Here is a 24092-nt window from a genome sequence, read left to right as displayed (position 1 = left end):
TGGGGAAAAACCCTAAAATAAAAATACAGAAACTTAGTTTGAAAATTCTTGAATTTAAAAGGGACAAATTTCACTAAAATTGAAATGAGTTTTCCAGGCCCATTTGTTTAGCAGCCAATTCACTGTGAAAACCCCAGTTACATTGTTGAAGTGCCTTATTTCTTAGCTCTGGGTAATGACTCAATACACTCTTGGATTCGTCAGACGGACAGGCCTTTTATTTCACTTGCAAGGGGAATCAGTACCTCCACTCAAGGGGTGGGGCTACTATTCCAATGATACAGCGTAAGCGTTCCATATTTATACAGTGTAACAAACAAGTTTAATTGACATTCCTTTGTTCCTCAATCAGGATACATTTTAGATTAATCATCAGGTCTTACGACATATTGACAGAAGGATCCTGGACACATAAGTCAACCGTTAATCTATAACAGGACATGAATCGTATAACCAGAGGTCCTCTTTAATCTTAATCATGTATCGGGAGGCTAGGTTTGCTTACGGTCGCAAGTTGTCAGGTCACTGGGTACTTCAAACGGAACCCATTGTTTCACTTCTACATTCTCATTAGGTGGGCAGACATCTGTCCTTGGCTGTAATCAAAGTACGTGCAATAGCTCTAGTTACACATCGACTCTTGACCGGTGTCAAGTCTGAAAACTTTTACCCAGCAAGCACCTGAAATTAACCCCTTATAATATGTAGATTTCCTCAACATCTAATCCTTTTAGGTTTAACTTTTAGTGGGGAATTTGTGTACTTTCTGCAGCAGAGCCAAAGTTTGTCAGTTTCCTGGATTTGGGTGATTAGATTGTCCACACACAGGGCAGGATTTGGTGCATGAGGAAATCCTGAAGTTGGTCAGTTTCAAAGGCAGAATTATGGCAAACACTGCCAATTCAGTCATCCTGACCACAAATTCCAGGCTAATGTATTCTTTCCACTCAGCTAGGTTGGTCAACTTATGCTGGGCACCTCAGTATTGCAAATTAGTTTATACTAGCAAGTGTCCTAATGACTTTACATGACAAGTTGACATTCCTCAAATCCCATTCTGGGATGGCCGACAGTTCAGTGGCATTTAGAAGTGCCGTCTCTATAGCAGAGACGGTGGCATAGTGGTTAGCACTGTTGCCTCACAGCCGGCCTCGGGTGACTGTGCAAACTCCACACAGACATTCTCTCCGTGGGTTTCCTCCGGGTGCTCTGGTTTCCTCCCACAGTCTGAAGATGTGCGGGTTAGGTTGATTGGCTATGATAAATTGACCCTTAGTGTTAGGGGGATTAAATACGTGGGGTTACGGGGATCGGGTGGGATATGTGCCGGTGCAGGCTCGATGGGCCGAAATGGCCTCTATCTGCACTGTGGGGTTTCTGTGATTTCAAACAATTTGTACAACTCTAGTTGAATTTCCAACCCATCAATTGTCATGTCAGATACAAGTCAAAGATTTTTGCCAATGACACCACAGTGGGTGTATAACCATCAGGAATGTCATTGATGATCAGTAACCATCCTGACTATAGTTATAAGCTCTGAAGTAGCAGCCTCAATCTCCCATTAGATTTGAAATTGGTCAGGTCCCAGTTGGTGAAAGACATTCAACATGGAGTAAGGCTTTCCATAGAGAATGGTAAGAATCTTGCAACTATGCACAAGCTAATTATAATCAGGAGAGGTTAGCTGAAACTAGAGGACTGCAGTCAGTGACTACTGTAACATCCAAAGCAAATGCTATTGCACAAGTGTTTAATCATCTGCAAAACTGTCAGCAGCCTTGATCTGATCACCAACCACAATAGGCAATTGCTTGGATTGGAGGGGGGCGGCGGGGGGGGAAAACATCAGTCTGCATTTCTCCAGCCTAAAGCAAATAGAAAATTACCTTTACACAACTCCTATTAACACTAAACCCTTTATTTAAAAACCAGAATAAACCTGCCCAGGACAAGAACTGACAAGTGAAATAGTAACTTAAATTGCATTATACAGCACCAAGGATAAAATGTATGCCACAAGTTAAAGAAAAGCTCAATTAACATTGTGCTAAAGATATTGGGGGAAAATGCGGTTGGTTAGTGCTGGGTGGGGGGCACTTGGTGCTAAAAACTTAGTGCCCGAACTGTTACGTCCGTGTATAATGAGACACGGACTGCGGTGAACGGTACAAACAGGTGTTTACTCAACGTGGCTCACACTGCAACTGATCTGTACAGATTACTACTCAGTTATATACAGGTGTGGTTACTGCCGGTACTGCAGTATACATGAGCTGTAAAACTAGTTTCCCCCCCTTAAAAGGTATATACATTACTTGAACGTGGCAATTTTAGCACCGCCCACAAAATTGAGCAGTCATTTTGCAGCGGCACTGAACTACCGCCACGAACTCCTGCACATTGAGACGTCAGTCAAGCGTGCAACACCCCGGACCAGATATTGAGTCACGCCCCCTGCCTTAGCGCCTGCCATTAGGAACAGGTAGAGGGGAACTTTAGGTCAGGAAGGGGCTGGGGAGCACTATTTAAAGGTGGGCAAAATTTTTGGTACACAGGTTGAGGGAGACATTTAACACTGTCCCAAGGAGTTTGGGCTTCAGCACCAGTTGATGTTCCCAAGCAACAAGCTCTTTCCCTGGGCCTATTCATTAGCGCTGCCAACATCACTCCCACCCCCCCTCCCCGGAAAATCCAATTCGGAATCCCCAAAGCAAATCAAAGAGCTCAGGTGACCTAGAGGCACATCATCCAAAACCATCTATCTTTTCTGCACAGCCACCACCAGAAACACATCCAGCTCCCTTTAAACCAAGCCTGCTCTCACCACAAGTCAAAATAATTGAAATGGCTGCAAAACCACATGTCAAAATGAAGTTTAATGCCACCAGCACGGTAGTCATCAAAATATATAAAAAAACAGTCCTACATTACGAGAAAGAGCACGTGCGAGAGAAAAAAAACCCACTTTATTCTTTGCATGTTGAGGAGACTCAGTCACAAGTCTGTAGATTCAAGTCCACTACAGACTCAAGCATAATGTAAGCAGACATTTCAGCAGTGCCAAACAAGCTATATTTAGTCTAAACCTAATAGTTTTCCAATTGTACATGGTTGCATCATTCAGATCTCTGCTGGAGATTCTAGTTCAAATGCAACTTGGTCTTTGTGCCTTTAGGACAGTGTGCTCTAGGCTCACTTCATTTACTCCAGCTCTTGTGGAACCCATTGAATAATCCTATGACACTGAAGTCTGTGGAGCAGGTGTTCAAGCATTGTCCAAGGGCCACTTGGAAACCTGGAAGTCAGGGGGTGGGGCACACAGCACTGTTCATTTGCTTAGAACCTAGGGTTTAGAATTCATCCACTGCTGAGGTAGTGCCAAGAACAGCACCTATTTAATATCTGTTAGTCTGTCATGTTTGAATTTAAGACCAAGTCACCCAGGCTTCAAAGACCAGAATCCCAGTGGTCAGGACCTCAATTTTGAACAGCTGCTTCAGAAGGAGTACAGGATGCAAACTAAATATTCAGTCTCATTGCTACTGGTCAAAAATTTGCAAGGATAGTCCTTAAATATTTGGGAAACATTGAAGTAAAGGGAATTAAACATTTTCTTCATCCCTGCAATGTCCTTCATAAGCCCAGTGGCACTGCATCAATAGGAACATTTTCCCATTGGTTTGGACTGACTTAACCAAGGTCCTAGAGCTGAAGCATATTGATCAGCCATACTACTCACTCCATGTAGTAAAGTGTGGATGTTAATTGAAAAGCATCTTCAGTCAAGACACAGCAAGGTGCAGCCATTTACTTGACCCAAAAAACCCTTACCTAGGCAAGTGAATGTTACATTTGCAGAATGAATTGGATAGCTTCTGACTTCACAATCACATTCCACAAGATTACAATCTAGTCAGTCATCCTGGTCAGTTCCCCAAATAGCAATGTATTGAGAGTTACCAAAGAGCCTGAAATGCAAGGGCTACCCAAGGCCTGCAAGAAGATGCAAAGGAAAGTTTGGCAAATGCAAAACCTAAAGATTTACTCCATAATCTACAAACCACAGTTAGTTAGTGTGAAAGCCAGTACTAAGAAAAGTAAACTGAAGACAATTATAAAGTTATTGCACCAATTAGGTCATAAGCTAGACCCCAGAAAACAATCAGTAGCTGAATTTTTTGGAATGCCACTGCAAGTAGGTGGTTAGTAATTTTTAATTAATGCAGTCACTTCAGTAATGAGAACAGATGTGATGGTCTGATGAAACAGTCACCATAGGAATGGAGGTCTGGGGGTTTACTTACAGCAAGTAGGCATAAGCTAATCCAATATCCTACAGCTGCTTTATAGGGTTTCTGTACTGGAGTCAGATGGGTAGAATTAGATTTGCACTACACTGGTTCATTTTACATGCAATGGTTTATTACAATAATTACAAAATTGCATAGAGCCATTAGTCAGTATCTTCATATTAAGGCAGACTAGTTGCAATTGCAAGACACTTGTTCACTGCATTTAGTGTAAACTAGTCACATGTTTACAAATTACCAAGCTGCAAAAAACACTAGATACAAATGAAGTTGCTTCAAAACCCTAAACAGTTAGCCCACTAAATAAAGCCAGCCAAGATTAAGGCAACGTTATACTGAATGTATTTGCAGTCAATGTACTTTAGTTTGGAAAAAAGTGCTAGAGATAAACAACTACGCCAGCAAGGCTTTCAATTCAAGCATCCAGCCTAACAAGGAAAAGACCCCAATCTATTGAGACTTGTCAATTCCAGTGGGTTTCATTTCTACTGGCTCCTGGCCTTCTGTCAGCTGTGGAAAAAAGGGTCCCACCAGCCAGCTAAGGGGAGTGTTGTGAAGCACATAATCCATCACCCCATCCATTGCCTCACGGATCTTCAGCAGTTGCTCTTTACTCTGCTAGGAATGGTGTAGACAGATCCTGGAAGGAGCTGGCAGATGAAAGAGCGGTTGATCTCTTTTGCTAGTTTACAGATATGCTGCACTTGATCTTCAATATTCTGAGGAAGACCATGAACATTCGAAGCCAGGGTCCAGCAGATGGTTTGTAGCCGATCAGAGAAATTCTGAATCATAGCCAGTGTTTTGGATTCAATTTGCTAGAATTAAAAAAAAGTTTAAGTTTCAATCTGTACCCAATGTTGCACAAGCAAGTTTTATATTTATCCTGGTATTACTTGCCCATTGGAAGGCAATGAAAACAGTCAAATTGCTTGCAAACTTCATGGAATTTCCCAAGGGGGTGGGGGGGGGGTTGACAAGGGGGCAGAGTGCCTGGCCATTGACAAGTTAGTGAATATCAAGAAGAATGGATCCAAGAACATTGAAGTGTGCCCTACTACCATTAAATGCTTGTGTGCCAACCAAATAGTTCCTCACTAATCCAAACTGGTGCAAGTTTAAACAGATATCTTCTTGCTTTCTGATCTAAAAAAGGGAAATCCTGAAGTGTAGTTAGTTTTAGACAAATGCTCTCAAGGAGGCAACACAAATGAAGTTGTTGGGTAGGTGAGAAACTTCTCTTGGATCAAGGCCATTGCATGTTTTATGTTCATCTTTAACTAGCTCAGACAATATTGGTTTAATGCCTCTTCAGGATTGCAACACTGATACTACACCAAATTATCCAAGTTATGTTGAAGTCTCACGAGTGGGGCTACTAACAGCCAAGCTGACAGTTATGCTTTTAAAGTGGTACCATACATTGTATTTGAACTGAACTAGGTGGACATGGTACATGCATATGGGTAATGTAATATACGAAAATGCAGACAGTTGGAGCTATTGAACACAAGATGCCATGTGTTGGTGCAGGGCAAGTCACCTGCTGAAATAGCAGTGCTGATCCAGTTACTGCAGGTAGAAATGGCCTAGGTGGCATTTATCAAAAATCCTTCACAAGGAGGGTGAAGAGACAGTGGTTGCCTCTTTAGCATCTCAATTGCTAGACATCATGAACTTCCAGGGGAGAAGAGGATGGGAAAAGACAAATTACACATCAGACTGCCTCTACATTAGCAATTGCTCAAGTTCTTACTTCAGGTTTCTCAGACAGCTCCTCTTTTGCTTGGCCATCTGGCTGCTGCTTTCTCCAGTCAAGCAGAATCAGATTCAAAGTTGCTCGAACATCCTGTAGCTTGAAATGTGCTGATTCTGCTTCTTTCTTGGCCATTTCAATCTAGAAGTACATGAGTCACATTTAGTCAGGATAGTCATGCATTCTAGCAATCAAGGTTAAAGGGTGAATTAGTGTATTCAGAGGAAAAGCCAACCAGAATGGGGTGAAGCGTGAACTTAGCTACTATGCAAAAGGAGCAGACACTTTTTGCGGGGGGGGGGGGGGGTGTAAAGAGGAAAAATGTCAACTTGAACAAGATCTCCAGTAGGACAATCTTTCAGGCATGTTGAAGCTACACAGTGTACAAGTCAGACTTATCTAGGGCATAATGTTAGATTGTAGTCTCCAATCTTTATCCTTGAAGGTGAAATGAAACAGGAATCAATTGATTAGTGATGTTGAACTTTATGCAAAATTGGCAGTGCAAGAGCACAGCTAATATGGCATCCACATACAGACTGCACAAGACAGTTTTTTCCTTACCAGATCTACAAGGTTGTGGAGATGAGAGAGGGTCTCCTGACCATTCTGCTTGGCTTGCTGTATCTTGGCTATGGAACACTGGTATGCACGATTACAAACCTTTGAGGACAAAGAGCCCAAGCGTACATAATAACTCTGCTCTTGTACTGTCGCAGTGTCAGAACCTTCAGAAGTAGCCACTTTTGCTGAAAGAAAATCAGAATCTTTAGGCTAGATATCAGGAGGCAGCACTTTGTTACTGCAATATATGAACCATGTACAATCAAGACAATAATGGACTCTGTCCACCCATTTCATCTCTGGGAAAGATCTGGATAAATACTGCCTAATCTCCCCCAAAATCAATCAAGCAACAACTAACAATATGAAGCCACTTCTACATTTCTGATATTCAGCCTTGGCCAGCCATCCTCCACAGATATCAAGACCATCCATGCTCAAAGCACCCTCTGCCACCACAATCCCAGCAGCACAGGACTTCCCCAGTTCCCTTGGAATATTTGGTCATCGCCATCTATATTTATCCCTATAACACCCAGTTCACTTTCCAACCATATATGTATACAACTGATTCTGTTAGTGTCAGATTTCCAACATCCACAGCATTTTGATTATATCTACATCGACTGTCCTTTCAGCATTCTAAAGACTTATATTGTGCCTCCTCAGTGTTTTGTTCCTCAGTGAATGAAACTTGCATGAATCTGCTCATAACAGAGGCCCAAATATGGGAATCAGCCTCATCACATCATGGTGTGAGATAGAAGGTAATCATGTGAGGACTTGCTGAGAATGGTTGTATGACACTCTTGACTGCTGAGCTACCCCAGACTAGACTGAGCATTGTATAGTTAGCAGATTGGAAGGATCCTGCCCTGGGAGTGTATGCTAGGCTGAAGTAGCAGAGCCTGGTCTCCAATCTTGTATCCCCTTGCCATTGGACCAAGACCTTGCTCGGTCAAGCCCATGTGGTAGCTGGTGTGCAATGGCCACCCCACATTAAGAACTCCCACAGGCATCATCACGCTTGAAAATGAAGTTCAGGACCTGGAACATCAGGGCCCTCATGGACAACTCCAACAGCAACAGACCGGAATGCCATACTGCTAGAGACTAGGTCCCGCATTGGACTCAAGTCACCAGAGAACTTGGTGTGGAAGCAAGTCAGCCTCAGTTCAGAGGGGCTGCCTAAGAGAAGACACCTGCAAGAATATTCCTTCCTCCCCAGGAGATACAGTTGCAAGTTCATGGTCTTCTTCGGCAGTCCCTCAGAACCAAGGATGACTTGCTTCCAATTTAAAAATGAGTTTGCAGGTGACTGAGGAGTCCAATGTGGGACCTACAGTCTGTCACAGGTGGGGCAGACGGTGGTTGAAGGGGCGGGATGCTTGGGTTGACATGCGCTCCTTGCACTTGGCTTCCGCTTGCTCCCGGCGAAGAGACTCGAGGTGTTCGGCGCCTTCCCGGATGCTTCTCCTCCACTTTGTGCGGTCTTGGGCCAGGGATGCCCAGGTGTCGGTGGGGATGTTCCACTTTTTCAAGGAGGCTTTGAGGGTGTCCTTGAAGCGTTTCCTCTGCCCACCTGGGGCTCTTGCTGTGCCAATAGAAGGGGCAACAGGAGAACTCAAGCTGGGTTGGTCAAGGATTAGCCATGCCCTAAGCAAGATTTGATTTTTGGAAAAACCTCAAGCAGCATTTATTACTTAATAGCAGAAGATGACACTACCCAACCTGGCGTATTCAATATGGGCTCATTGAAGCAGATTGAAATGCAACACAGTCAAGGGCATTCATTCAGTCATTATAACTAGCAGAGAGAGTGACATGTAGTAAAGGTTTCAGGTTTGTAGTTACCTAGCTCTTCCTTGGTCATGGGAAGACAGTGATCAACCAGCTCCTCAGATTTGGAGAGAGAAATATCCAGACCAGTAGCCACCAGCTGACCCACAGCACTGGCACCTTCAACCACAACTGCTTTAGTTCTTTCCAAGTTGCCTTGTACTGCAGTTGTCGTCATGTCTACAACCCCCATCATTGATTCTTTTACATCAGTCATGGTTGATGTCACTAGTGCCTTTGTTTCAGCAAGGACCTGTAATATCATGGAATAGCAGGTCAAAAAATATAGGCTAGCAAGTATGAAGTTATTCCATTCTAAAGAAGGTTTAATTCCAACTGATCAAGTGAGCATTTGAATAGAGGCTTCAGCTATGAGTGACTTAATCATGGAGACAATTGTCACCCAACGTCTACTAAAAATGGTCACAGGATCAAAGTCCAGGGCTTAAATAATCTAGGTTAATTATTTAGAGGGGGTGTCCTCTGGTTGATATTAATCAGAGGCCATTTGCCTGTTCAAGTGCACAATTCACAGGTACTATCGAACCAGGAGAGCTCACCTGGACTCCCATTAGTTATTTAAGAAAAAAGGAGATAGGACCAAACAGATAGCTGACAAGTCAGCACAGAAGAAGATTATCAATTAAAGATACTAAAAGTAGTGTTTTTCTTTTATTCGTTTTTATGGGATCAGGGTGTTTCTGGCCATGCCAGCATTTATTGCCTACTTCTAGTGGCCCTCGAGAAGGTGGCAGTGAGCTGCCTTCTTGAACCGCTGCAGTACATGTGATGATGGTACTCCCACAGTGCTGTTAGGTAGGGAGTTCCAGGATTTTGACCCAGCGATGAAGGATTAGCAATATACTTCTAAGTCAGGATGGTGTGTGGCTTGGAGGTGGTGGTGTTCCCATGCACCTGCTGCCCTTGTCCTTCTAGGTGGAAGAGGTAGTGGGGTTGGGAGATGCTGCCAAAGAAGCCTTGGCGAGTTGCTGCCGTGCATCTTGTAGATGGTACACACTACAGCCATGGTACGCCAGTGGTGGAGGGAGTGAATGTTTAAGGTGGTGGATCAGGTGCCAATGAAGCAGGCTGCTGTGTCTTGGATGGTGTCAAGCTGAGTGTTGTGGGAGATGCACTCATCCAGGCAAGTAAGGAGTATTCCATCACTCCTTACTTGTACCTTGTAGATGGTGGAAAGGTTTTGGGGAGTCAGGAGGAGAGACACTCACTACAAAATACTTAGCCTCTAACCTGCTCTCGTTTCCAGTGTGTGTGGCTGGTCCAGTTAAGCTTCTGGTTAATGGTGACAGCCACGATGTTGATAGTGGGGGGATTTGGCGATGGTAATGCCATTGAATGTCAAGGGGAGGTGGTTAGACTCGTGTGTTAGAGGGTCATTGCCTGGCACTTGTGGCATGAATGTTACCTGCCACTAATCAGCCCAAGCCTGAACATCATCCAGGTCTTGTTGCATGCACTGCTTCATTAATCGGAGTTGTGAATGGTGCTGAACATTGTGCAGTCATCAGCATCAGCTCCCATTTCTGACCTTATGTTGGCGGGAAGATTAATTGATGAAGCTGCTGATGATGGTTGGGCCTAGGACACTGCCCTGAGGAACTCCTGCAGGTGATGTCCTGGGGCTGTGATGATTGACCTTCAACCACCACAACCAGCTTCCTTTGTGCTAGGCATGACTCCAGCCAGTGGAGCGTTTCTCCCCTCCCCCAATGCCATGGACTTCAGTTTTACTAGGGCTCCTTGATGCCAGACTGTCAAATGCTGCCTTGATGTAAAGGGCAGTCACTCATCTCACCTCTGGAATTCAGCTCCTTTGTCGATGTTTGGACCAAGGCTGTAATGAGGTTGGGTGCAGAGTGGTCTTGGTGGATCCCAAACTGGGCATCAGTGAGCCGCTTATTGGCAAGTGCCGCTTGATAGCACTGTCGATGACAATCATCAGCAAAGTGATGGAAAGTGAGAGTAGACTGATGGGGCGGTATTTGGCCGGGTTGGATTTGTCCTGCTTTTTGTGGACAGGACATATCTGGGCAGTTTGCTACATCGTCAGACAGATGCCAGTGTTGTAGCTGAACTGGAACTGCTTGGCCAGAGGCACAGCTAGTTCTGGAGCACAGCCTTCAGTACGATAGCTGGGATGTTGTTGGGCCTCTAGCCTTTGCTGTATCCAGTGCACTCAACCATTTCTTGATATCACATGGAGTGAATTGAATTTGCTGAAGACTGGCTTCTGTGATGGTGGGGACCTCAGGAGTAGGCCAATATGGATCATCCACTCGGCACTTCTGGCTGAAGTTGGTTGCAAATGCTTCAGCCTTGTCCTTTGCACAGGTGCTGGGCTTCACCATTGAGGATATTCTTGGAGCCTACTCCTCCCCCTCCCCTGTAAGTTTAATGGTCCACCACCATACATGACTGGATGTGGCAGGACTGGTGTGCTTTGATCTGATCTTGATTGTGGGAATTGCTTTGCCCCCATCTATAGCATGCTGCTTCTGCTTTTTAAGCATGCATGTAGTCCTGTGTTGCAGCTTTCCAGGTTGGCACCTCACTTTTAGGTACACTTGGTGCCGTTCCTGGCATGCTCTTCTACACTCGTTGAACTAGGGTTGGTCCCCTGGCTTGGTGGTAATGCTGGGCCGTGAGGTTATATGCTGGGCCGTGAGGTTACAGATTGTGGTGAAATACAATGCTGCTGTTGATGGCCCACAGTGCCTCAGATGCCTAGTTTTGAGCTGCTATATCTGTTCTGAATCTATCCCATTTAGCACAGTGGTAGTGCCGTACCACATGGAGGGTGTTCAGTGTGAAGACGGGACTTCACTTGGTCGCAGGCCCAGACTGGCAGTTATGTCCTTTAGGACTCTGCCAGCTCTGGTGCTACTGAGCCACTTTTGGTGATGGACATTGAAGTCCCCCACCCAGAGGACATTGTGCCCTTGCTACTCTGGATTAGGACCTATTAAGCTACAAGTTTCCATAAGAGCAAATAGCATTTTCTCCTTTGATGTTATAAACCAACTATACAACACTAACCTGGTCTGTCGGCTGATGCAGGATAGGAAGCTTCTCCTCCAGCTTGTCCAAGCCTTTGCAGGCATAGTCATTGGCTGCTGCAACTGAACAGTCAAAAAAAATCCAGGACAGAGTGGCTGCAGTTCTGCCATTTGCCTGTAAAGAGAATTGCCATATACTGGCAGCAGAAGTAATGTCATGGCACTGCTCCAGGAAGGACAATGCAAATGTATTCATGATGCCAGTTAGCATGAATTCAAAACATAAAATGCTCTCAATTTCAAATTAGGATGAAAGTTTGACTAGAGCAGTCTCAATGCATGTGTGGTTAGCCACCTTTCACATCTATAACCAAGCCTTGCACATTACTAAATAACAGAAAATGCTGGATAAACTCAGCAGGTCAGGCAACATCAATGGAGAGAAATTAGAGTTGACGTCTCAGGTCAAAACCCTTTATCAAGACTAAAGAGGCACAGGGAATGAAATAGATCAAGAGGCCGGGCTGGGAGAGAACAAGAGACAAGACATTAAGAGGTATTCAAAACAAGATGGTGATAGGACTAGTGGAGACAAAAGACAGCTCTAGATTAGGTATGAAATGCACTGGCAGAATGGGAGACAGCTGCCATGTGGGGGAGAGAGAAGGGGCCAGGGGGAAGGGGGAGGAAACCAAAACAAAAGGTGTGGATAAAAAAAAAGTAAAAAAAATGTAATACAGGCCAAGGTTATGATCTGAAATTGTTGAACTCTATAGAGAGTCCGGAAGGCTGTGAAGTGCCTAATCAGAACATGAGGTGCTGTTCCTAGAGTTTACGGTCACCCAATCTGCATTTGGTTTCCCCAATGTAGAGGAGGCTGCATCGTGAGCAGCGAATACAATATACTAGATTGCAAGAAGTACAAGTAAATGGCTGTTTCACCTGGAAGGGGTGTTTGGGGCCCTGGACAGTGGGAGGGGAGGGTGGAGGAGGTATAAGGGGAGGTGTTACATCTCTTGCACAGGAAGCTGCCAGGCAAAGGGGAAGGGGTGCTGGGGGTGATAGAGGACTGGATTAGGGTGTCTCGGAGGGAGCGGTCCCTACGGAATGCTGAAAGGGGAGGGGAAGATGTGTTTGGTGGCGGGATCACTTGTGGTGGTGGAAAATGATCCATTGAATGTGGAGGCTGGTGGGGTGAAAGGTGTGGACAAGGGGAACCCTATTGTGGTTCCGGGAGGGAGGGGCAGGAGCTTATAGTTGGGTACATCTCATCCAATAGCCTGGGAAAAGCAGCAACTGCATTTATTTGAACTGGACCTTATCTACAAGGAGCCAAAATTATGCATAGCTGTGACTGCTCAGATTCAAGTGAAGTGTACATTTACTTCATTTCAATTTACTCCCAGCCAAGGAGCACTGTATACCACACTGTTTCTTCTGTATTGTCTAGTATGGTTATTGATGGCATGCCTAGTTTATAAAAACCCTCATAACTCCTTACTTTGAGGCTCCAGCTTGTCCATAATTGGTTTAGCACCACTGGCAGCTACAGCTGAAATAGTTTTCACTCCCTGCTCTGCCAGATCACAAACAGTCTTCACAGCAGGGTAGCTCTCCTTGGTGCTAGTGTATGCAGCACATACCTGGTCACAGGCAGAGCTCACAAGCGGCAGGCTCGTCACCCGATCAACCACATTCTGAAACAGAAGTCAAAATCATTGCCCAGGCATTGGTATATTGAAAGAATAGCATCTGCTTACATCAAAGTATCTATTCTACAATTATTCCATGGTCCAACTTATGAACATTAATTTTCACCATCTACATATAGTTAGTATCAAAGTATATCCTCAAAACTAGTAACTATGGGCAGGACATGAAATCAAGATGCTTTCAGGAAACTAAAAAACAGCTTGCCAGTCACAAACCAAGGAACAGCACCATTTTCAGTTCAGGGTGCAGGACAGTCAAGATATAGATCTCTGCTTCAACTAGTTTAAACTAACTGGCCCTGAACCCAGCCCACTATACAAGTGATAACAATGTGTGTTAACTAGCTAGCTACAAAACTGTAATTAGTTATTTTTAGAAAAGTGAGTGCAGGTAAACATTTAGGTGCAATCAGGAGATTTGTAGCACGAGCACATTCTGGTCTTGAGCTGCACTCATGGAGCCAAGCCATCACACCCAACCAGGATTCAAGGTTGTAGTTAGTAGCAGTCTTGCCATAGCTAGCAGAGGAGACAGCCAGTCATCTCACAACTAGGGGAAAGGCAAGGCCAACAGTCACTGGATTAAGTAATGGGCATTAACTACTGGAACAGCATATTATAGCAAATTTACTCATGCTTATACTTAGCAGAGAACAGGCAATTACTTAAAAAAAGGCAAACCCTAACTCGGTAACCCCTTATTTTTCTATAGTGCGTCCATAGCTTTACAAGTTGGCAGATTAAGCAAGTGAACATTACACCCAAAAAAGCGTCATCACATTCCCTCCACACACACACACGCTGTACCTGTTGGCTCCCATTTTCTTTGTCTTCTGCAGTTTTTGGAACAATTTCTGCTGTTGCCGATGCCATGATGAGCCACAAAACCCTAGAGATGGGGAGAGGGGGAAGAGGGGGAGAGAGAGAGAGACACACACAGACAGAGATGAAAACATTTCTTCCAAGTTTTCTAGGACACCAATCCCCTAAAGTATTACAGAAACTTCAACAGTATAGAACAGGAAAGGTCCTCAAAAGGAGCCAAGAATACTGCATATGCAAACTGCCTGTACACAAGCTTGAAAAGTTAAACTAACACAACAGATCTACCATTTACTTAGCTTCTGTACAGACCTAGGACCAAAACATATCCTAAAAAGTAATTTGCAAGCATTGTTCTAGCAGAACCTTAACAAGATTAAATTTCTTCCACAATTTCCAATACTTTAGGGGATTGGTGTCCTAGAAAACTTGGAAGAAATGTTTTCATCTCTGTCTGTGTGTGTCTCTCTCCCCCTCTTCCCCCTCTCCCCATCTCTAGGGTTTTGTGGCTCATCATGGCATCGGCAACAGCAGAAATTGTTCCAAAAACTGCAGAAGACAAAGAAAATGGGAGCCAACAGGTACAGCGTGTGTGTGTGTGGAGGGAATGTGATAACGCTTTTTTGGGTGTAATGTTCACTTGCTTAATCTGCCAACTTGTAAAGCTATGGACGCACTATAGAAAAATAAGGGGTTACTGAGTTAGGGTTTGCCTTTTTTTAAGTAATTGCCTGTTCTCTGCTAAGTATAAGCATGAGTAAATTTGCTATAATATGCTGTTCCAGTAGTTAATGCCCATTACTTAATCCAGTGACTGTTGGCCTTGCCTTTCCCCAAGTTGAGAGATGACTGGCTGTCTCCTCTGCTAGCTATGGCAAGACTGCTACTAACTACAACCTTGAATCCTGGTTGGGTGTGATGGCTTGGCTCCATGAGTGCCGCTCAAGACCAGAATGTGCTCGTGCTACAAATCTCCTGATTGCACCTAAATGTTTACCTGCACTCACACTTTTCTAAAAATAACTAATTACAGTTTCGTAGCTAGCTAGTTAACACACATTGTTATCACTTGTATAGTGGGCTGGGTTCAGGGCCAGTTAGTTTAAACTAGTTGAAGCAGAGATCTATATCTTGACTGTCCTGCACCCTGAACTGAAAATGGTGCTGTTCCTTGGTTTGTGACTGGTGAGCTGTTTTTTAGTTTCCTGAAAGCATCTTGATTTCATGTCCTGCCCATAGTTACTAGTTTTGAGGATATACTTTGATACTAACTATATGTAGATGGTGAAAATTAATGTTCATAAGTTGGACCATGGAATAATTGTAGAATAGATACTTTGATGTAAGCAGATGCTATTCTTTCAATATACCAATGCCTGGGCAATGATTTTGACTTCTGTTTCAGAATGTGGTTGATCGGGTGACGAGCCTGCCGCTTGTGAGCTCTGCCTGTGACCAGGTATCTGCTGCATACACTAGCACCAAGGAGAGCTACCCTGCTGTGAAGACTGTTTGTGATCTGGCAGAGCAGGGAGTGAAAACTATTTCAGCTGTAGCTGCCAGTGGTGCTAAACCAATTATGGACAAGCTGGAGCCTCAAAGTAAGGAGTCATGAGGGTTTTTATAAACACTAGGCATGCCATCAATAACCATACTAGACAATACAGAAGAAACAGTGTGGTATACAGTGCTCCTTGGCTGGGAGTAAATTGAAATGAAGTAAATGTACACTTCACTTGAATCTGAGCAGTCACAGCTATGCATAATTTTGGCTCCTTGTAGATAAGGTCCAGTTCAAATAAATGCAGTTGTTGCTGCTTTTCCCAGGCTATTGGATGAGATGTACCCAACTATAAGCTCCTGCCCCTCCCTCCCGGAACCACAATAGGGTTCCCCTTGTCCACACCTTTCACCCCACCAGCCTCCACATTCAATGGATCATTTTCCACCACCACAAGTGATCCTGCCACCAAACACATCTTCCCCTCCCCTTTCAGCATTCCGTAGGGACCGCTCCCTCCGAGACACCCTAATCCAGTCCTCTATCACCCCCAGCACCCCTTCCCCTTTGCCTGGCTGCTTCCTGTGCAAGAGATGTAACACCTCCCCTTATACCTCCTCTTCCCCCCTCCCCCCCAAACCACCCTCCCCTCCCACTGTCCAGGGCCCCAAACACCCCTTCCAGGTGAAACAGCCATTTACTTGTACTTCTTGCAATCTAGTATATTGTATTCGCTGCTCACGATGCAGTCTCCTCTACATTGGGGAAACCAAATGCAGATTGGGTGACCGTAAACTCTAGGAACAGCACCTCATGTTCTGATTAGGCACTTCACAGCCTTCCGGACACTCTATAGAGTTCAACAATTTCAGATCATAACCTTGGCCTGTATTACTTTTTTTATCCACACCTTTGTTTTGGTTTCCTCCTTCCCACCCCCTTCCCCCTGGCCCCTTCTCTCTCCCCCACATGGCAGCTGTCTCCCATTCTGCCAGTGCATTTCATACCTAATCTAGAGCTGTCTTTTGTCTCCACTAGTCCTATCACCATCTCGTTTTGAATACCTCTTAATGTCTTGTCTCTTGTTCTCTCCCAGCCCGGCCTCTTGATCTATTTCATTCCCTGTGCCTCTTTAGTCTTGATAAAGGGTTTTGACCTGAGACGTCAACTCTAATTTCTCTCCATGGATGTTGCCTGGCCTGCTGAGTTTATCCAGCATTTTCTGTTATTTAGTAATGTGCGAGGCTTGGTTATAGATGTGAAAGGTGGCTAACCACACATGCATTGAGACTGCTCTAGTCAAACTTTCATCCTAATTTGAAATTGAGAGCATTTTATGTTTTGAATTCATGCTAACTGGCATCATGAATACATTTGCATTGTCCTTCCTGGAGCAGTGCCATGACATTACTTCTGCTGCCAGTATATGGCAATTCTCTTTACAGGCAAATGGCAGAACTGCAGCCACTCTGTCCTGGATTTTTTTTTGACTATGTTCAGTTGCAGCAGCCAATGACTATGCCTGCAAAGGCTTGGACAAGCTGGAGGAGAAGCTTCCTATCCTGCATCAGCCGACAGACCAGGTTAGTGTTGTATAGTTGGTTTATAACATCAAAGGAGAAAATGCTATTTGCTCTTATGGAAACTTGTAGCTTAATAGGTCCTAATCCAGAGTAGCAAGGGCACAGAATGTCCTCTGGGTGGGGGACTTCAATGTCCATCACCAAAAGTGGCTCAGTAGCACCAGAGCTGGCAGAGTCCTAAAGGACATAACCGCCAGTCTGGGCCTGCGACCAAGTGAAGTCCCGTCTTCACACTGAACACCCTCCATGTGGTACGGCACTACCACTGTGCTAAATGGGATAGATTCAGAACAGATATAGCAGCTCAAAACTAGGCATCTGAGGCACTGTGGGCCATCAACAGCAGCATTGTATTTCACCACAATCTGTAACCTCACGGCCCAGCATATAACTCGCTCTACCATTACCACCAAGCCAGGGGACCAACCCTAGTTCAACGAGTGTAGAAGAGCATGCCAGGAATGGCACCAAGTGTACCTAAAAGTGAGGTGCCAACCTGGAAAGCTGCAACACCGGACTACATGCATGCTTAAAAAGCAGAAGCAGCATGCTATAGATGGGGGCAAAGCAATTCCCACAATCAAGATCAGATCAAAGCACACCAGTCCTGCCACATCCAGTCATGTATGGTGGTGGACCATTAAACAACTTACAGGGGAGGGGGAGGAGTAGGCTCCAAGAATATCCCCATCCTCAATGGTGAAGCCCAGCACCTGTGCAAAGGACAAGGCTGAAGCATTTGCAACCAACTTCAGCCAGAAGTGCCGAGTGGATGATCCACATTGGCCTACTCCTGAGGTCCCCACCATCACAGAAGCCAGTCTTCAGCAAATTCAATTCACTCCATGTGATATCAAGAAATGGTTGAGTGCACTGGATACAGCAAAGGCTATAGGCCCAACAACATCCCAGCTATCGTACTGAAGGCTGTGCTCCAGAACTAGCTGTGCCTCTGGCCAAGCAGTTCCAGTTCAGCTACAACACTGGCATCTGTCTGACGATGTAGCAAACTGCCCAGATATGTCCTGTCCACAAAAAGCAGGACAAATCCAACCCGGCCAAATACCGCCCCATCAGTCTACTCTCAATCATCAGCAAAGTGATGGAAAGTGTCATCGACAGTGCTATCAAGCGGCACTTGCCAATAAGCGGCTCACTGATGCCCAGTTTGGGATCCACCAAGACCACTCTGCACCCAACCTCATTACAGCCTTGGTCCAAACATCGACAAAGGAGCTGAATTCCAGAGGTGAGATGAGTGACTGCCCTTTACATCAAGGCAGCATTTGACAGTCTGGCATCAAGGAGCCCTAGTAAAACTGAAGTCCATGGCATTGGGGGAGGGGAGAAATGCTCCATTGGCTGGAGTCATGCCTAGCACAAAGGAAGCTGGTTGTGGTGGTTGAAGGTCAATCATCACAGCCCCAGGACATCACCTGCAGGAGTTCCTCAGGGCAGTGTCCTAGGCCCAACCATCAGCAGCTTCATCAATTAATCTTCCCTCCAACATAAGGTCAGAAATGGGAGCTGATGCTGATGACTGCACAATGTTCAGCACCATTCACAACTCCGATTTAATGAAGCAGTGCATGCAACAAGACCTGGATGATGTTCAGGCTTGGGCTGATTAGTGGCAGGTAACATTCATGCCACAAGTGCCAGGCAATGACTCTCTAACACACGAGTCTAACCACCTCCCCTTGACATTCAATGGCATTACCATCGCCAAATCCCCCACTATCCACATCGTGGCTGTCACCATTAACCAGAAGCTTAACTGGACCAGCCACACACACTGTGGAAACGAGAGCAGGTTAGAGGCTAGGTATTTTGTAGTGAGTGTCTCTCCTCCTGACTCCCCAAAACCTTTCCACCATCTACAAGGTACAAGTAAGGAGTGATGGAATACTCCTTACTTGCCTGGATGAGTGCATCTCCCACAACACTCAGCTTGACACCATCCAAGACACAGCAGCCTGCTTCATTGGCACCTGATCCACCACCTTAAACATTCACTCCCTCCACCACTGGCGTACCATGGCTGTAGTGTGTACCATCTACAAGATGCACGGCAGCATCTCCCAACCCCACTACCTCTTCCACCTAGAAGGACAAGGGCAGCAGGTGCATGGGAACACCACCACCTCCAAGCCACACACCATCCTGACTTAGAAGTATATCGCTAATCCTTCATCGCTGGGTCAAAATCCTGGAACTCCCTACCTAACAGCACTGTGGGAGTACCATCATCACATATACTGCAGCGGTTCAAGAAGGCAGCTCACTGCCACCTTCTCGAGGGCCACTAGAAGTAGGCAATAAATGCTGGCATGGCCAGAAACACCCTGATCCCATAAAAACAAATAAAAGGAAAACACTACTTTTAGTATCTTTAATTGATAATCTTCTGTGCTGACTTGTCAGCTATCTGTTTGGTCCTATCTCCTTTTTTTCTTAAATAACTAATGGGAGTCCAGGTGAGCTCTCCTGGTTCTATAGTACCTGTGAATTGTGCACTTGAACAGGCAAATGGCCTCTGATTAACATCTCAACCAGAGGACACCCCCTCTAAATAATTAACCTAGATTATTTAAGCCCTGGACTTTGATCCTGTGACCATTTTTAGTAGACGTTGGGTGACAATTGTCTCCATGATTAAGTCACTCATAGCTGAAGCCTCTATTCAAATGCTCACTTGATCAGTTGGAATTAAACCTTCTTTAGAATGGAATAACTTCATACTTGCTAGCCTATATTTTTTGACCTGCTATTCCATGATATTACAGGTCCTTGCTGAAACAAAGGCACTAGTGACATCAACCATGACTGATGTAAAAGAATCAATGATGGGGGTTGTAGACATGATGACAACTGCAGTACAAGGCAACTTGGAAAGAACTAAAGCAGTTGTGGTTGAAGGTGCCAGTGCTGTGGGTCAGCTGGTGGCTACTGGTCTGGATATTTCTCTCTCCAAATCTGAGGAGCTGGTTGATCACTATCTTCCCATGACCAAGGAAGAGCTAGGTAACTACAAACCTGAAACCTTTACTACATGTCACTCTCTGCTAGTTAAAATGACTGAATGCCCTTGACTGTGTTGCATTTCAATCTGCTTCAATGAGCCCATATTGAATACGCCAGGTTGGGTAGTGTCATCTTCTGCTATTAAGTAATAAATGCTGCTTGAGGTTTTTCCAAAAATCAAATCTTGCTTAGGGCATGGCTAATCCTTGACCAACCCAGCTTGAGTTCTCCTGTTGCCCCTTCTATTGGCACAGCAAGAGCCCCAGGTGGGCAGAGGAAACGCTTCAAGGACACCCTCAAAGCCTCCTTGAAAAAGTGGAACATCCCCACCGACACCTGGGCATCCCTGGCCCAAGACCGCACAAAGTGGAGGAGAAGCATCCGGGAAGGCGCCGAACACCTCGAGTCTCTTCGCCGGGAGCAAGCGGAAGCCAAGTGCAAGGAGCGCACGTCAACCCAAGCATCCCGCCCCTTCAACCACCGTCTGCCCCACCTGTGACAGACTGTAGGTCCCACATTGGACTCCTCAGTCACCTGCGAACTCATTTTTAAATTGGAAGCAAGTCATCCTTGGTTCTGAGGGACTGCCGAAGAAGACCATGAACTTGCAACTATCTCCTGGGGAGGAAGGAATATTCTTGCAGGTGTCTTCTCCTCTTAGGCAGCCCCTCTGAACTGAGGCTGACTTGCTTCCACACCAAGTTCTCTGGTGACTTGAGTCCAATGCGGGACCTAGTCTCTATAGCAGTATGGCATTCCGGTCTGTTGCTGTTGGAGTTGTCCATGAGGGCCCTGATGTTCCAGGTCCTGAACTTCATTTTCAAGCGTGATGATGCCTGTGGGAGTTCTTAATGTGGGGTGGCCATTGCACACCAGCTACCACATGGGCTTGACAGAGCAAGGTCTTGGTCCAATGGCAAGGGGATACAAGATTGGAGACCAGGCTCTGCTACTTCAGCCTAGCATACACTCCCAGGGCAGGATCCTTCCAATCTGCTAACTATATACAATGCTCAGTCTAGTCTGGGGTAGCTCAGCAGTCAAGAGTGTCATACAACCATTCTCGGCAAGTCCTCACATGATTACCTTCTATCTCACACCATGATGTGATGAGGCTGATTCCCATATTTGGGCCTCTGTTATGAGCAGATTCATGCAAGTTTCATTCACTGAGGAACAAAACATTGAGGAGGCACAATATAAGTCTTTAGAATGCTGAAAGACAGTCGATGTAGATATAATCAAAATGCTGTGGATGTTGGAAATCTGACACGAACAGAAAATGAGTTGTATACATATATGGTTGGAAAGTGAACTGGGTGTTATAGGGATAAATATAGATGGCGATGACCAAATATTCCAAGGGGACAGAGGAAGTCCTGTGCTGCTGGGATTGTGGTGGCAGAGGGTGCTTTGAGCATGGATGGTCTTGATATCTGTGGAGGATGGCTGGCCAAGGCTGAATATCAGAAATGTAGAAGTGGCTTCATATTGTTAGTTGTTGCTTGATTGATTTTGGGGGAGATTAGGCAGTATTTATCCAGATCTTTCCCAGAGATGAAATGGGTGGATAGAGTCCATTATTGTCTTGATTGTACATGGTTCATATATTGCAGTAACAAAGTGCTGCCTCCTGATATCTAGCCTAAAGATTCTGATTTTTCTTTCAGCAAAAGTGGCTACTTCTGAAGGTTCTGACACTGCAACAGTACAGGAGCAGAGTTATTATGTACGCTTGGGCTCTTTGTCCTCAAAGGTTTGTAATCGTGCATACCAGTGTTCCATAGCCAAGATACAGCAAGCCAAGCAGAATGGTCAGGAGACCCTCTCTCATCTCCACAACCTTGTAAATCTGGTAAGGAAAAAACTGTCTTGTGCAGTCTGTATGTGGATGCCATATTAGCTGTGCTCTTGCACTGCCAATTTTGCATAAAGTTCAACATCACTAATCAACTGAGATTGATTCCTGTTTCATTTCACCTTCAAGGATAAAGATTGGAGACTACAATAACATTATGCCCTAGATAAGTCTGACTTGTACACTGTGTAGCTTCAACATGCCTGAAAGATTGTCCTACTGGAGATCTTGTTCAAGTTGACGTTTTTCCTCTTTACCCCCCCCCCAAAAAGTGTCTGCTCCTTTTGCATAGTAGCTAAGTTCACGCTTCACCCCATTCTGGTTGGCTTTTCCTCTGAATACACTAATTCACCCTTTAACCTTGATTGCTAGAATGCATGACTATCCTGACTAAATGTGACTCATGTACTTCTAGATTGAAATGGCCAAGAAAGGAGCAGAATCAGCACATTTCAAGCTACAGGATGTTTGAGCAACTTTGAATCTGATTCTGCTTGACTGGAGAAAGCAGCAGCCAGATGGCAAAGCAAAAGAGGAGCTGTCTGAGAAACCTGAAGTAAGAACTTGAGCAATTGCTAATGCAGAGGCAGTCTGATGTGTAATTTGTCTTTTCCCATCCTCTTCTCCCCTGGAAGTTCATGATGTCTAGCAATTGAGATGTTAAAGAGGCAACCACTGTCTCTTCACCCTCCTTGTGAAGGATTTTTGATAAATGCCACCTAGGCCATTTCTACCTGCAGTAACTGGATCAGCACTGCTATTTCAGCAGGTGACTTGCCCTGCACCAACACATGGCATTTTGTGTTCAATAGCTCCAACTGTCTGCATTTTCGTATATTACATTACCCATATGCATGTACCATGTCCACCTAGTTCAGTTCAAATACAATGTATGGTACCACTTTAAAAGCATAACTGTCAGCTTGGCTGTTAGTAGCCCCACTCGTGAGACTTCAACATAACTTGGATAATTTGGTGTAGTATCAGTGTTGCAATCCTGAAGAGGCATTAAACCAATATTGTCTGAGCTAGTTAAAGATGAACATAAAACATGCAATGGCCTTGATCCAAGAGAAGTTTCTCACCTACCCAACAACTTCATTTGTGTTGCCTCCTTGAGAGCATTTGTCTAAAACTAACTACACTTCAGGATTTCCCTTTTTTAGATCAGAAAGCAAGAAGATATCTGTTTAAACTTGCACCAGTTTGGATTAGTGAGGAACTATTTGGTTGGCACACAAGCATTTAATGGTAGTAGGGCACACTTCAATGTTCTTGGATCCATTCTTCTTGATATTCACTAACTTGTCAATGGCCAGGCACTCTGCCCCCTTGTCAACCCCCCCCCCCCACCCCCTTGGGAAATTCCATGAAGTTTGCAAGCAATTTGACTGTTTTCATTGCCTTCCAATGGGCAAGTAATACCAGGATAAATATAAAACTTGCTTGTGCAACATTGGGTACAGATTGAAACTTAAACTTTTTTTTAATTCTAGCAAATTGAATCCAAAACACTGGCTATGATTCAGAATTTCTCTGATCGGCTACAAACCATCTGCTGGACCCTGGCTTCGAATGTTCATGGTCTTCCTCAGAATATTGAAGATCAAGTGCAGCATATCTGTAAACTAGCAAAAGAGATCAACCGCTCTTTCATCTGCCAGCTCCTTCCAGGATCTGTCTACACCATTCCTAGCAGAGTAAAGAGCAACTGCTGAAGATCCGTGAGGCAATGGATGGGGTGATGGATTATGTGCTTCACAACACTCCCCTTAGCTGGCTGGTGGGACCCTTTTTTCCACAGCTGACAGAAGGCCAGGAGCCAGTAGAAATGAAACCCACTGGAATTGACAAGTCTCAATAGATTGGGGTCTTTTCCTTGTTAGGCTGGATGCTTGAATTGAAAGCCTCGCTGGCGTAGTTGTTTATCTCTAGCACTTCTTTCCAAACTAAAGTACATTGACTGCAAATACATTCAGTATAACGTTGCCTTAATCTTGGCTGGCTTTATTTAGTGGGCTAACTCTTTAGGGTTTTGAAGCAACTTCATTTGTATCTAGTGTTTTTTGCAGCTTGGTAATTTGTAAACATGTGACTAGTTTA

General features: G+C 44.8%; 2 pseudogenes across 2 annotated transcripts; one reads left to right on the top strand and one right to left on the bottom strand.

Annotated features, from left to right (window-relative positions):
- Positions 1 to 4623: 4623 nt before the first annotated feature.
- On the bottom strand, positions 4624 to 14086 carry LOC147108302 (perilipin-3-like; annotated as a pseudogene). The gene is made up of 7 exons (XR_015080564.1): positions 14009 to 14086; positions 12991 to 13186; positions 11530 to 11612; positions 8488 to 8725; positions 6634 to 6818; positions 6070 to 6210; positions 4624 to 5131 (listed from the first exon to the last, which is right to left on the bottom strand). The product of XR_015080564.1 is annotated as a perilipin-3-like (transcript).
- Positions 14087 to 14525: 439 nt separating this feature from the next.
- On the top strand, positions 14526 to 23921 carry LOC147108301 (perilipin-3-like; annotated as a pseudogene). Its single transcript, XR_015080566.1, has 7 exons — positions 14526 to 14604; positions 15429 to 15624; positions 17025 to 17107; positions 19894 to 20131; positions 21802 to 21986; positions 22405 to 22545; positions 23486 to 23921. The product of XR_015080566.1 is annotated as a perilipin-3-like (transcript).
- The last annotated feature ends 171 nt before the right edge of the window (positions 23922 to 24092 follow it).

Source organism: Somniosus microcephalus, chromosome 13 (assembly GCF_052327205.1).
Source record: "Somniosus microcephalus isolate GS21.2 chromosome 13, FLI_Smic_1.0, whole genome shotgun sequence".
NCBI classification, from domain to species: Eukaryota; Metazoa; Chordata; class Chondrichthyes; order Squaliformes; family Somniosidae; genus Somniosus; species Somniosus microcephalus.
The sequence above is the reverse complement of the archived record's forward strand: the minus strand, read 5'-3'. Positions and strand labels throughout refer to the sequence as shown.